The 14,043-nt window shown below is 35.7% G+C and overlaps 1 protein-coding gene across 2 annotated transcripts in view; it reads right to left on the bottom strand.

The window, feature by feature from the left end:
- DIAPH2 (diaphanous related formin 2) overlaps positions 1 to 14,043 on the bottom strand; it is a gene marked incomplete at both ends in the record, with an annotated part of 850,504 nt that overhangs the window by 633,575 nt on the left and 202,886 nt on the right. The gene's annotated exons all lie outside the window — the stretch shown is intronic.

Here is a 14,043-nt window from a genome sequence, read left to right as displayed (position 1 = left end):
AACAACCGGTTAGACCACATGGAGAATAGAATCTCGCTCCTAGAAGATGATCATTCAAAAAATGAACGCATAGTTTCTAATTTAGAAAAAAAAAATCCGACAGCAGGAATCTGACATTGAAGAAATATGGGCCCATTTTAAGAGAGCTAACCTAAGAATAATTGGAATAGAGGAGAGAAAAGAAGGTGAAACCAAAGGGATTAACAATCTTTTCAAGGAAATAATAGCAGAAATTTTTCCAAACATAGAGCAAGAGGTTGAAACACAGGTCCAGGAAACTGATTTTCATATATTGAACCAGCCTTGCATCCCTGGGATGAACCCTACCTGGTCATGGTGAATGATTTTCTTGATGTGGTTTTGAATGCGTGGTGCTAGTATTTTGTTTAATAGTTTTGCATCCAAGTTCATCAGAGATATAGGCCTGTAGTTTTCCTTCCTTGAACTGTCTTTATTCAGTTTGGGTATTAGTGTGATATTGGCTTCATAGAATGTATTTGGGAGAGTCCCGGTTTTTTCTATTTCACAAAATAGTTTGAGGAATATTGGGGTTAGCTCTTCTAAAAAGGTTTTATAGAATTCACTTGGGAAACCATCTGGTCCTGGGCTTTTCTTTGATGGTAAGCTCTTTATTGTTGTTTCAATCTCTTTGATTGTTATTGCTTGGATTAAGTGTTCTATATCTTATTGATTCAGTTTAGGAAGGTTGTATTTATCTAGGAAGTTGTCGATTTCCTCCAGATTTTCCTTTTGTTGGAGTATAGTTTTTCAAAGTAGTTTCTGATAATCCTCTGTATTTCTACACTGTCAGTAGTAATTTCTCCTTTTTCATGCCTTAAAGGACTTAATTTTCAATGGGAACCATTACAAGGCAAAATACACAACAAAAAATTTAAGTTAGCAGGGCATGGTGGCACACGCTTGTTATCCCAGCATTCGGGAGGCTGAGACCAGAGGATCACGGTTCATGGACAGCCTCAGCTACTTAGTGAGGCCCTCCGCAACTCAGTGAGACCCGGTTTCAAAATAAAGAATAAATTTTAAAAAGTAGGGCAGGAGGTGTAGCTCAAAGGTTAAATGCCTCTGGGTTCCATCCCCAGACCCACAAAAAACAAACAAAAATTTAAGTTAACAATGAGATTATTTCCTCATTCACAAACACATTTCTATAAAAGAACATACATTGAAAAAGAGTAGCTGAGCCAGGTGTGGTGGTACACGCTTGTAATCCCAGCATTCAGGAGGCTGAGACAGGAGGATCGTGGTTCTCAGCCAGTCTCAGCTACTTAGTGAGGCCCTCTGAAATTGAGTGAGACCCTGTTTCAAAATAAAGAATAAAAATAGGGAACAGTATATAGCTCAGAGGGAGAGTGCCTCTGGGTTTTATCCCAGACCCCCCCCCAAAATAAAAAATATAAAAAGAATAGCTGTAATGGTTGCATTACAATCAAGAGCATCCTGCATTTAAAGATACAGAAACTAAATCCATCCCTTGGTTTGTTGCAGGTCATAGAGCTTCCTAGTACCAAAATGTCGATCTGAATCTCAAGTTCTATCTGCCCCCATTCAACTTTTATTATTAAAAACTGATATCACGCCTGACATGGTGGTGCACGCTTGTAATCCCCACGCTTGGGAGGCGTAGATAGGAGGATTGCACAGGGTTGAAGCCAGCCTCTCTGGCTTAAGAGGCCCTGTTTCCAAATAAAAATATAAAATAGGTCTGGGAGTGTAACCCGGAGGTAGAAGGCCCCTGGGTTCCATCCCCAGTACCACCTAAAAAAAAAAAAAAAAAACTAACATCACAATGATCAAGTCATTGGTGTAACTTTTCCTTTTATGGGTGAATATTGGATAAATGTTAAATTATATTTAAATATCACCAAATGAATTTACTTTGCTTTTTACTTTTTAATTATTCATTCTGGGTTCTATCATAAAGGTAAGGAACTTTTGAGAGAATAACAACATTGGAGATGTCCAGAAACATACTTTCTATTTCTTATTTGCCAATAAATAATATATTTATTTATTCAGTAAAGACAGCAGAGCACTCTTTCATTGTGCAATCCATTATTATGGGATGGAGACATCAATGAAAGACAGCACTTTAAACATCCACTTAAACTATAGGCATTATTAGTTGATTAAAAAAAAACACAGGTACTGAAAAGTACCTGGAAAAAAGAAACACTTGTATTTAATTTTGGAATAATTATCCTTGGTTAGCCTTACTTGCTTCTCTATCCAACGGGAATGAGGACATTTGCTATATTATGGCAGCTTCTTGCTAAAGTATTTACTCGGTCATCCCTTTGTGCTTTGCCTTATTCACTCATGTTATGCTGAATTCCCAAAAATCCTTGTGACCTTGAGACCTCTTTTTGCCAAACCAAGCAGTTCCTCTGTCAATTCATGTTTCTAAATAGAGGCCTGAACTTAAGTACTCAAAATGGAAATGGAAAAGCTACAGATGAGAGAAAAATGTGAAAGTGGACAAATATGAAGAAAATTGGGTATAAAAAGATGAATCCAAATATATATATAGGGATAAAAGCAAAAACCTGGAATGAATGAGCTAAGATGAATAAGATATTGAAAATTGTTTTTCAAAATAGTTGAATACAGGCCGGGCGTGGTGGCGCACGCTTGTAATCCCCGTGCTTGGGAGGCGGAGACAGGAGGATCGCGCAGGTTCGAAGCCAGCCGTGCTGGCGTAAGAGACCCTGTTTCAAAAATATAAAATAGGTCTGGGAGTGTAGCCCAGAGGAAGAAGGGCTTCCAGGAACCCCAGTACCACCAAAAAAAAAAAAATAGTTGAATACTCGTAGTCAGCTGCAGCAAGCTCGTGAGGAAGGGTCGTGAGGAAGACCCTGATTCCAAATAAAAAATAAAAATGTGCTGAGGATTTATTTCAGAGTTAGAAGTTTCCCGGATTCAATCCCCAGCACCACATTCACACACACAGAAAAAAAGAGTTGATGACTATTATGTGATCTGAAATCTATTGAGAATTCACAGACTACAACAGGTATGTGGCATGGTGCTTTTGTCTCCACAGTACTGTCTGATAAATCATACTTATCTAACAGCATTCATACTGATGTTTCAGAAATTTTAAGTCATATATTTGGGAAAAATCTATATGCGCAATCTGTTCTAGCTCCTTGAAATGAACTCCTCGATACCTGTTTGTTTTTAACTTTTATTTCTTTGTTTTTATCAGCAAATTAGAAAAATAGGAAAATTCAGGAAGATAAAAACTTGAATGGTCATCATCAGATTAAGATATGTTTTCAATGTGTCAATAATTATTAAAATTTATAACAATATAAAAATAGCAGAACACAAGCAGGTGAATATAAGAAATAATTTCTAATCCTCTACAGCACAGAAAGAGAGCAACGGTTAAAAACAAGTATATTTTAATAATAGCTGTTAGAGTGTATTTTGAATTTTACTAACACAAAGAAATGAGAAATGTTCAGAGTTATGGATATGTCAATTACCTCGATCTGATCATTGCACATTGTATATATGGATTCAAATGTATACCATACCCCAAAATACACAGTTGGAATGTGTAGCTGTCCGTTCAAGTAAGAGAAATAATTACAGATAACTAAATTAATGAAAAGGCCACATACAAGTTATTATAGATTATCATGGTTTTGTTCCCAGGAGAAGGTAATAATGCATAAATAGAGAACTTTTTAAGTAAAAAATGTCACAAGGTCAGAAAATACACCCAGATTGGTGTCCCATACCACTTACATTTAAAATACTATACGAGTATGTAGCCATATTACCGAAAGTGATCTACAGTTTCAATAAAATTTCTAACTAAATACCAATGTCATTCTTCACAGAACTAGAGAAAAATGGTCCTAAAATTTATACAGAACCCAAAAGACCCAGAATGGCCAAAGCATTTCTCAACAAGAACAACCATGCTGGAGGCATTGGAATATCTGATTTCAAATTGTACCACAGAACTATAGTAACAGAAACAACATGGAATTGACATTAAATCGGACACACGGCCTACTGCCTAGTAGATAGGGAGGCAAGCCAGAAGTGGTGGCTCATGCCTGTAATCTCAGTACTTAAGAGGCGGAGACACAGGATCGTAGGTTCAAGGATAGGCTCAACAATTTAGCAAGACTTTCAGCCATATAAATATGAATTTTAAGTCCTCTCACACCCAAATCAACCTACTTCATTTGTTAGATCTTTTGTAGCAGCTATTGTTATTGACACTAGGCAGACTGACTTTCCTTCTCCTTGCTTCATAGGATATTGCCTGAATACTGAGTACTACCCTAGTTTGTTCTTGTATTCCTTATATTTTTACGGGGTGGGGAGTACTGGGGATTGAACCAGGGTATTCTACCTCTGAGCTATACCCTAAATCCTGTTCTTTTTTTCTTTTTGGAAGCAGAGTCTTACTAGGTTGCTGAGAGTCTCACAACACTGATGAGGCTGGACTCAAACATGCAAAATATATTTTTTGCAAAAAAAAATATATTTTTTTATATATAAAAATATAAAAATATATTTTAAAAAAAAATATTTTGGACTCAGCCTCCAAAATATTGGATCACAGTATTTGGCTGGGGGTAAAGATTGGAAGTAGAGTGCCTCAGGGTTCAATCTCGTGTGTGTGTGTGTGTGTGTGTGTGTGTGTGTGTGTGTGTAACACCTGGATATCCATATGTAGAAGAATGAAAGTAGACCTGTATCTCGAACTGTGTACAAAAGTCAACTTGAAATAGATCAAAGACCTAGAAATTAAACCAGAAACCTTGCAATTCCTGGAAGAAAACATATAACCAACTCTCCAACACATGGGCACTGGTAGAAACTTCCTTGATAAGAACTCAAGCTCAGGAAATAAAATTAAAAATCAATAAATTAGACAGGATCAAATTAAAAGGCTTCTGCAGAGCAAAGGAAACAAGCCATGAAAAAGTATGAAGAGAAAAACCTACAAATGAGAAAATCAGAGAGGACTAATATCTAGAACATAAAGAACTCAAAAAAATTAACACTGGCAAACAAATGACCCAATTTAAAAGTGCGCGCGCGCACACACACACACACACACACACACACTTTAAAATAGCCTGAAGTACATATCCATGTAATTACAGTTGCAAAATGAAAACATTTTGGAAAGAACATTGTATTATAGTTCATTCATTTTCAGTGGATATTTGTTCCTTTATACTGTGGTAATTTTAGAAATGAGCGTCAAGTTTGAAATTAAATCTCCTAAACTGGGGATTTGTTGCTCAAACTCTACACTCCATCCTCAAATAGACTATTGTGAATGTAGTTTTCTCCCCTATGTGAAGAAGTATCCATTCCCAACAGAATAGGAGAAAAAAACGTAGGACTATTTCAAGTTTAATCTTTTTATGTATGAAAATAATTATAACAAAAATTGACAATTTGAAATGAATAGACTTCCCCCCAAAAATACACAAATGGCCAACAAATATATGGAAAAAAAGTTCAACATCAATAGCAATCAGGAAAATGCAAATCAAAATCAAACTGAGATTTCATCTAAATCTAGTTAAAATGATAATCATCGAGAATACAAACAATAATAGATGCTGCCAAAGGTGAAGGGAAATGTGAGCTCTTGTACACTGTTTGCAGGATTGTAAATTAGTAGAACAATTGCCGAGATCAGTTTGGAGGTTCCTCAAAAAACTAGAAATGGAACCACCATGACACTATACCAGTCCAAAGTAAATTAAAATTAGAATACTACAGTGATACAAGAATGCCCTATGTTTACTGCTACACAATTCACAATATCCAAGTAATGGAACCAGCCTAGGTGTTCATCAACAAATGAATGGATACAGAAAATGTGATATATAAACACAACTAAATTTGACCCAGCCACAAAGAACAAAATTATGCCAGTCACAAAAACTCCAGGGTTGTATGTTTTCTCTCATATGTGGAAATTAGAGAAAAAATAGGAAACAAAGGATGCTATGTAAATAAGAGAAATCAGTAGAAGATTAGAAGGAATCTAGGGAGGGATTCTGTGAGGGGGAAATGAGGATCGTGGAAGGGAAAACTCAAAAATATTATATTTATATATGAAGATATCACTATCAATCTCACTAACACTTATGGGAAGGGAAGGGGAAGCAGAGTTGAAATGCGAAGGGAAATATAGGAAATGATGTATGCATGTAAAAAGGTGTCACTTCAAACCTCAGTCCCATAGGGGACTAATATCTAAAATATACAGAGAACTCAAGAAACTCAACACAAGAAAACAACCCAATCAAAACTGGGCAAGTTAATTAAATAGACTCTTCTCAAAAGAAGAAATTCGAATGGCCAATAAATGCATGAAAAAATGCTCAACATCACTGGCAATCAGAGAGATGCAAATCAAAACTACCCTGACATTTCACCTAACTCCAACTAGAATGGCAATCATTCAAAACACAAACAACAACAGATGCTGGCGAGGGTGCGGAGAAGTGGGAACTCTAAGACATTGTTGGTGGGATTGCAAATTAGTGCAACCACTTTGGAAAACAGTATGGAGAATCCTCAGAAGAATGGGAACACATCTACCATTTGATCCAGCAATACCACTTCTGGGTATCTACCCAAAAGAAAGGAAACCAAACTACCAAACTAATGCATGTGTATCTATGTTCACAGCTGCACAATTCACCATAGCCAAACTATGGAACCAGCCATGATGTCCATCAACAGATGAATGGATTACAAAATTATGGGATATGCACACTATGAAATTCTCCAAAGCATAAAGAAGAACAAGATTATGTCACTTGCAGGGAAATGGATGGAACTGGAGGACATTATGCTAAGTGAGATTAGTCAGTCAAAAAAGTAAAAAATCTGAAGCTTTCTCTAATATGTGGAAGCTAGGAAGTAAAAGGGTCATAGAAGGAACTCTTGATTAAGAAGGAGAAACTCTAGATGAGCAAATAGGCCAACACAACTGAGGATAATGGGAGGGGGGAGAGAGAAATTCCCTAATGTACATGACATACATCACAAACATATCAAGGTCAAGCCAGGTGTGGTGGCGCAGGCTTGTAATCCCAGTGCTTGGGAGGCAGAGACAGGAGGACCGATCGCGCAGGTTCAAAGCCAGCCACGCTGGCTTAAGAGACCCTGTTTCCAAAATAAAAAAGTAGAAAAATAGGTTTGGGAATGTAGTCCCGGAGGTAGAAGGGTTTTCAGGAACCCCAGTACCACCAAAAAAAAAAAAAAAAACCAAGGTCAATCAGTAAGCCAAACATGAGGAGGGAGGAGGAGGGAATGGGGTGGGAATTGGGGAAGGGCTAAATGAGTGGTGTGTGCATGTATGCCTCTCCCATCTTGTACCCCATTAAGATGGATGACTACAATGCACCAATAAAATAAATAAAATTAAATAAAAGGCTTCAGTATGTTGTATAATTAAATGCATCTTAAAAGTATAAAACAAATAATTGAAAATGTCATTTTAATTGATGCTTGTAATCCTGAGCTCAAAGGCACTATAAAACCCTTAAACTTTTTCTGCCTCAGAAAAATCCATACTGTTTAATATAGGTTATGCTGTATTCATTTCAGGATATTTTTATATGGGTATTTTTGATAACCCCATTTTAAAAAACATGTTTAAAGCACTCAATTCTTCAATACTTTTTAGAATATTGGATGCATACATTTAAGAAAGATTCTCTCCCAAACTCTGGAAGCTGATATCAAGAAAGGAATAGTATTACGTGTTTGTTTGTTTTTTTTAAAGCTGGGCATGTTCAGAGTCTGAGACAATATGACAGGTTTGAAGCCAGTCTCAGCAATGTTGTGAGAATCTCACAAACCTAGTGAGATCCTGCTTAAAAAAAAAAAAAATATATATATATATATATATATATATATATATATATATATATATATATATATAGGCTGTGGGTGTAGCTCAGAGGTATAATGACCTCCTGGGTTCAATCCCCAGTAACACACAAGTAGAATAACTTCCTGAGTTCAATCCCCAGTAAGGAAAAACTAGGGTAGTACTCAGTACTCAGGCAGTATCATACAAAGAGAGAGAAGTCAAGTCAATCTGCCTAGTATCAATAAAGAGGGATGCTGAAGAAGAAATCTAACAAAGTGAGTTGATTGGGGTGTGAGACGACGTAAGTTCATATTCATATGGCAGGATACTAAAGCACCTCACCTGAAGTCTGTTTCATTTTACACACACACTATAACATTATGCTGTCTTCTGCAATCCGTCAACGTGGATTCCATCTCAACAGAAGATTTTCAGATTTAAAGTGCTTGATGTGAGAAGCTATACACCTATAGCTTTGCTGACCAGGTGGGAAATCTCTCCAAATTAGCTGTCCATTATCTAACACCAGTCAAACAGCTAGGGTCATAGAGCAAATACTGTTATCTAGTGCACATGGATCTTCTTTCAATCAACCACACAGAATACCTGCTCTCCAGGTGCAGGCTAGCATCTTCATTGTGAATTGTCAGCTATCCCGTTCCTATCAAAGGTCCAGCTGAGATGATAGATGTTCCACAGGGAGACCCTCATGGGCATTTCTCAAATACAGTACACCTTGGTAGCAGGTTACGTTACTGGAAAGCTCCATACCAATTCTATTACTCTAGGTCTATGTAGAAACCTCATGACCTTGATTTATTTTTCCTTTTCTTTCTTTTTCTTTTTAAGTTGTGGCTCCATGTAGGGGCCATAGAGATCCTCTGTACTTTGGGGAAAATACCAAGAACTAACTCGACTGTGTTGTTAAATATCTCTCTTTAGAGAACCACAGAATAAAACTCTCTGAGTACAGAATTAGGAATAATGACCTTCTTTAAAAAAAATAGATGCATTCTCATTTGGAAGGTAATAACCATGTCTCTCAATACTTTGCCTTTTTTTCATCCTTTGTATACAAGGAAACTTAAAAAACATTTTACTCAGATTATTACCTGATATTGTCCTAGACATATTTTTGTGGTACCGGGGGTGGAACTCTGGGTCTTTCAACCTCTGGACTATACTGCCAGATCTATTTTCTATTTATTTGGAAACTATACTCCCAGGCCTATTTTCTATTTTATTTGGAAACAGAGTCTCACTAAGTTGCCGAGAGCCTCACTAAGTAGCTGAGGCTGGCTTCGAACCTGTGCGATCCTCCTGTCTCAGCCTCCCGAGCGCGGGGATTACTAGGATTACAAGCGTGTGCCACCACGCCTGGCTGTCCTAGACATTTTGAAATGTGTAGCTTCCCTTATTTACTTGAAAGCTGTATTATTACCCTTGTTTTAATTTTAATGATACATGTGTATCTCTTATTGTAAGGTACAAATGCTTTAGTAATAATCCCATAATAATAACCAAAGTATATTAAAACTCGCATGTGTCTAAGGCCTTTAAATTAATTTAGAAAACTAAAAATATTTCAAATGACAAATTTATAGCCAATATCTTCCCCAAACTAATTTTGAGAACATAGAGAATCCAATAAATACATATAAATAAAATGCTTCAGAATTGAAAGAATTCAGCCTTCTATTTAGAAATCCATGTAGTGTGTCTAGACTCTGCTGCTACATTTTGTATGTCCAGTTAGAAATTTTCCAATATTTTAGGTGATTATTATATATAAAATGGCTAATTGAAAAGACATTTCAAAAGTACTGCCTTGGTAGAGCTTACATATATCATATAGTGGTAATAAATAAATGCCAACACAGGAGCCACTACTTATCTTAATGTTTATAACATTTTCTCACACTAAAGCAATACTTCAAAAATTCTGGTGAATATTGGATATGCCTAATTCTTTTTAAAATACTATAGAATACAGAGATCCAGTTTGTTTTTATTATAAGGTATGATATCAGAAGCACTTAAGTCAAAATCATGTTTTCAAGCTAAGAGCATATAATTCAAAAATCAAAGTCTCTTATTACTCACAGTAGCAGTTTAGTCAAATGAGCTTGGATATGGCTGATATTGAAATTGTAGGTCCACATTTTGAAAGAAGGCATATAATATAAACTGATATCACCACTTTTCTATTCTCTATAAGTGCACTAGTAATATTCTAAAATAATTTATGCATTTCAAAGTTAAAATCAAACCAATTCAAATTACCAATATTAAAAATGTGCTTTGATAATACTGCTCATAATGCTGCCTTGTGAGATGTGCTCACAATATTAAGTCCTGTTCACATTTCTACATCATAAAAGATCGGCCTCATTATTGCATTTTTCATAGGTAGTCTCATGAAAGTCTTCTAGGAGTATTGATCTGCACCTATCTTTATATTAACTCTCTAAGTGGTGTTGGCTGCTTTGCCAAGCTTTTAATAAGTTTAATACAGGCTGTTTAAATAGTTATTAACATTCATAATTGAGAAAGTGCTTCTATTCCTAATTTGTATTGCTGTCAAGACTCAGCTATTTTCATTAGGATGATTATGGTAAAATGCATATTTGTTAATCTGTTAGAAAATATGTTTAAATCTGAAGGGAAATAAGAAAACATCAAGTAAAAACAAATATTCTAGACATAATACATACATCTGAACATTTATAAATTCAAAGATCTTTTCTGTGCTTTTACCGGCTTGGAAACATTGGCTTAGGAAGCTATCATCACAGAGAGTAAACAGAGACAAGATGCCAAGAGTTTGGCAGGTAACTGTATCCCAAGCAAAAGAGTTTCCTAGTGGGGGTAAAATAGCCCTCAAGCTGTAAGGCAATTTCAGCAACAACTCTGAAAAGAATTCTATGCAATCACAACTCTGTGATACTATTCTTCAAACTGGTATTTGCTGTTTTTGTCATGTGTTGAGAAACCTCCGTGACAATGATTTATTGCTGCACATTTCTTTTGATCTTCATAAAATGTATTGCCAAATACCTATACATCCTGCAATGGTTTGGCGAGAAATAAAATCACCCAAACTCGTTGGTCATTTCTCAGTTGGCACTGCTTCCTTTCATAAACTTTAGTAATGGCATAGCAATAAAAATCTGTAAATAATGTAGTTCTCATTCTGAATCACACACACCATGGTATGTGCAAATTCTAATGCAATTTGTGATGAGAGATTGTGATTTATTTTATAGTCAAATCGCATGGACTTTTCGGGTTTTAAGTAGAGTTGTAAACATTCAATTTCATTAATTCACCATGCAACTGTAAAAACACTGTATTATAAAGTGTGCTGTGTTGTCTGTAGTTTAGGACTGTGGCTCAAATCAGAGTGATAGAAGTTAGCGCCATTCTATTGCTCTGATTACAGCTAAAAATGTATACACGCAAAATAGTGCCAGATTAATGCAAATTAATTTTCACTGCTGGAGAAGCATAGGTTGTTACTGACAGTAGGTCAATATCCACATCAAATCACACATCATTGTATATAAATGACAAAGTATCAGCCATCACGGAATAAAATAGAGGGTAAGAGGCTCCCTTCCACAGGGGAAAGCAGACATACATGCTTTCACAGAGCTATCACAGAGCACAAGCAGGTAAATGTATACAGTGGAAAATAAATGTTGAGGGAATGTATACTAAGGAAATCACTTGGGATCTGGCCAGTAAATGAGGGGTTATAAGGGGGATTTTTAAATATGTCCCATTAGCATAAAATAATATAATAAAATGACTTCCTTAGAGTCTTTCTCATCTGAGTGATTAAATACCATATAAATTTCAAATTCATGGCTCCATTAAATATTCCAAAATGACTGTGCTTTGAGAATATTTAGCAAAAGTTATTAGTTTGTATATCTGTGTGTGAGTAAATGTGCACTTATTTATTTTTTATTGTACTAGTGGCTGAGCAAAAAGAAATGAGTTAAAATTACAGTAAGAAAGGAAATCAGCCATGAGAGGGCAAATGACTGAGTTTTAATGAACATTAGGTTTAGAAAACAGTTCTGACATAGAACTTCAAAAACTGCTTTCTTCAGTACTTAAAGAAAATGATAAAAACCTATCTGGGAGTTTTGAGAGAGAGAGAGTGTGTGTGTGTGTGTGTGTGTGTGTGTGTGTGTGTGTGTGTCCCACTAGGGATTGAACCTAGGAAAATTCTATCACTGAGCTACACTTCAGCCCTATTTTAGTTTTTTTTTTTTTTTTTGAAACTGGGTCTTAAGTTGCTAAGGATCTAAGTTGCTGAGGCTGTCCTAGAACCTGAGACCGTCCAGTCTCAACCTCCCACGTACTGGAATTACAGTTTTGTACCATCATGCCCAACTCAAATATATTCATGAATACAAGAAAAATAACGGAATGCTAGGAAATTCTCTAGTCTTATTGAGAAACATTTTTCTTATTCTTCAAAATAATTTAGAAAACACTATAGAACATAGAAATTAATAGCTAGAAAGCTTCAATCTCATCTACATAAGGAAAAACCAAGATCCAAAGAGGTCCACTGAATATAGAATAAGGTCACCACAGAGAATGAGTGCTCAAGGACTAGAAATCAGATGTTATTACTTTTATTCATACAAAAAGTTTTGTCTCAGAATTTTATACTATAGTTTGCTTTATAAAGGAACGAGGTCAACATAATTTAATTTGATTAAGAATGATTAACCTACCTAATTATACTCTGGAGGCTATTCTGAAAGACTTAATGCTGTTACCCAAAGATAATTTAGCTTGATTTTGTTAGATCAATGGGTTTAAAGATAATACTCCTTTGCATCTTTGCAGTGGATTGAACAGAACCCACCTAGAACTATAGATTAGGAACTCCTTTGAAAATAATAAAGTTATTGTATACACAGCGAAGGAAAGGATCAAGATAACTTTTATGCTTAATCAGAGTGGAGCCTACATCTAGTCATACTGTCCTGACAAGAGACAGAAAAGTGACAGACACCTGGAGAAAGCAATGAGATGAAAGAGGCAGCGATGTGCGGAATGCAGCAATATAAAACAGACAGGGAAGGAGCAACATCTGGATTCAGACTTCCGGCTACTTGAAATGTGAGAGATTAACTTTCTGTTTGAGAATCTAAATACTGAATTGTAACCATTTAAATTCAGCATGCCGGTTTGTAGTAAATGCTATGAAATCCATAGGAAATTAATATCCAGTGATTCCAGTTGAAGTTTAGGCAATCAGTTACTGTTTCTATACACAACACTGTGAATGCAAGGAGATTGATCTTTCTGTAGACCATTTTATGTATTTTATGAATACCTCCTTGCTAAATTATCCTCATCCTTTGGTTAATTCTTAAACTGGTTTTCTATTTTTTCTGAGATTTTTATTTTTGTTCCTTTGTTTTTAGTTACATATTTGTTGTTTTCAGGTAGGAAGATTAGTTGTTTGCTATGTGGGTTTGGGTTCTACGTTTGTTGGTTACTTTGTTTGTTGATTTCTATGAAGTAGAAGGTAGCTAGTGCCAGGCAGGGTGATACATGCCTGTAAACTCAGTATTTGGGGAGGCAGAGACAGGAAAATCAAAGTTTCAAGAACAACCTCGGGGACTTAAGAGAGACCCTGTTTCAAAATTAAAAATACAATGGGGCTGGGGGCTTAATAGCCCAGTAATACAAAAAGGTAAAAGTTAGCTCAAGAGCAAAGCCATGTGGTTTATAGTGGGATTCCATCTGGTAGAAAGAGGAGGTATGGCATTTTCAAGTAATAAATAAGAAGATGTTTTTATTTTTTAATGAAAAGTAGGTAGAAATTCTGGTAATAGAGTTAAATAAATTTCCTTCCTTCAGCATACCTACAAGCTTTATTTAAAATCAATGCTAATGTTTACCATGAGTTAAAAAGAGGGGCTAATATTGCAGTGCAATTTCAAAATTTATTTAACCATGCGATATACATTCCACCACCACCAGTCAGATTTTTGTTTCTGATAATTTGTTTTTCATCTGTTATTTGAGGGGTATATTGAAGAGAATATCTCTTCATCAGGAATAAGAAAAAGAATGTTTGGACTCTATCCAAATAGTAGAAAAAAGGCCAAAGAGAA

This window comes from Muscardinus avellanarius (genome assembly GCF_963383645.1).
Source record: "Muscardinus avellanarius genome assembly, chromosome: X".
Lineage (NCBI taxonomy): Eukaryota > Metazoa > Chordata > Mammalia > Rodentia > Gliridae > Muscardinus > Muscardinus avellanarius.
Note: the sequence above shows the minus strand (reverse complement) of the source record. Positions and strands in the feature narration are given on the sequence as shown.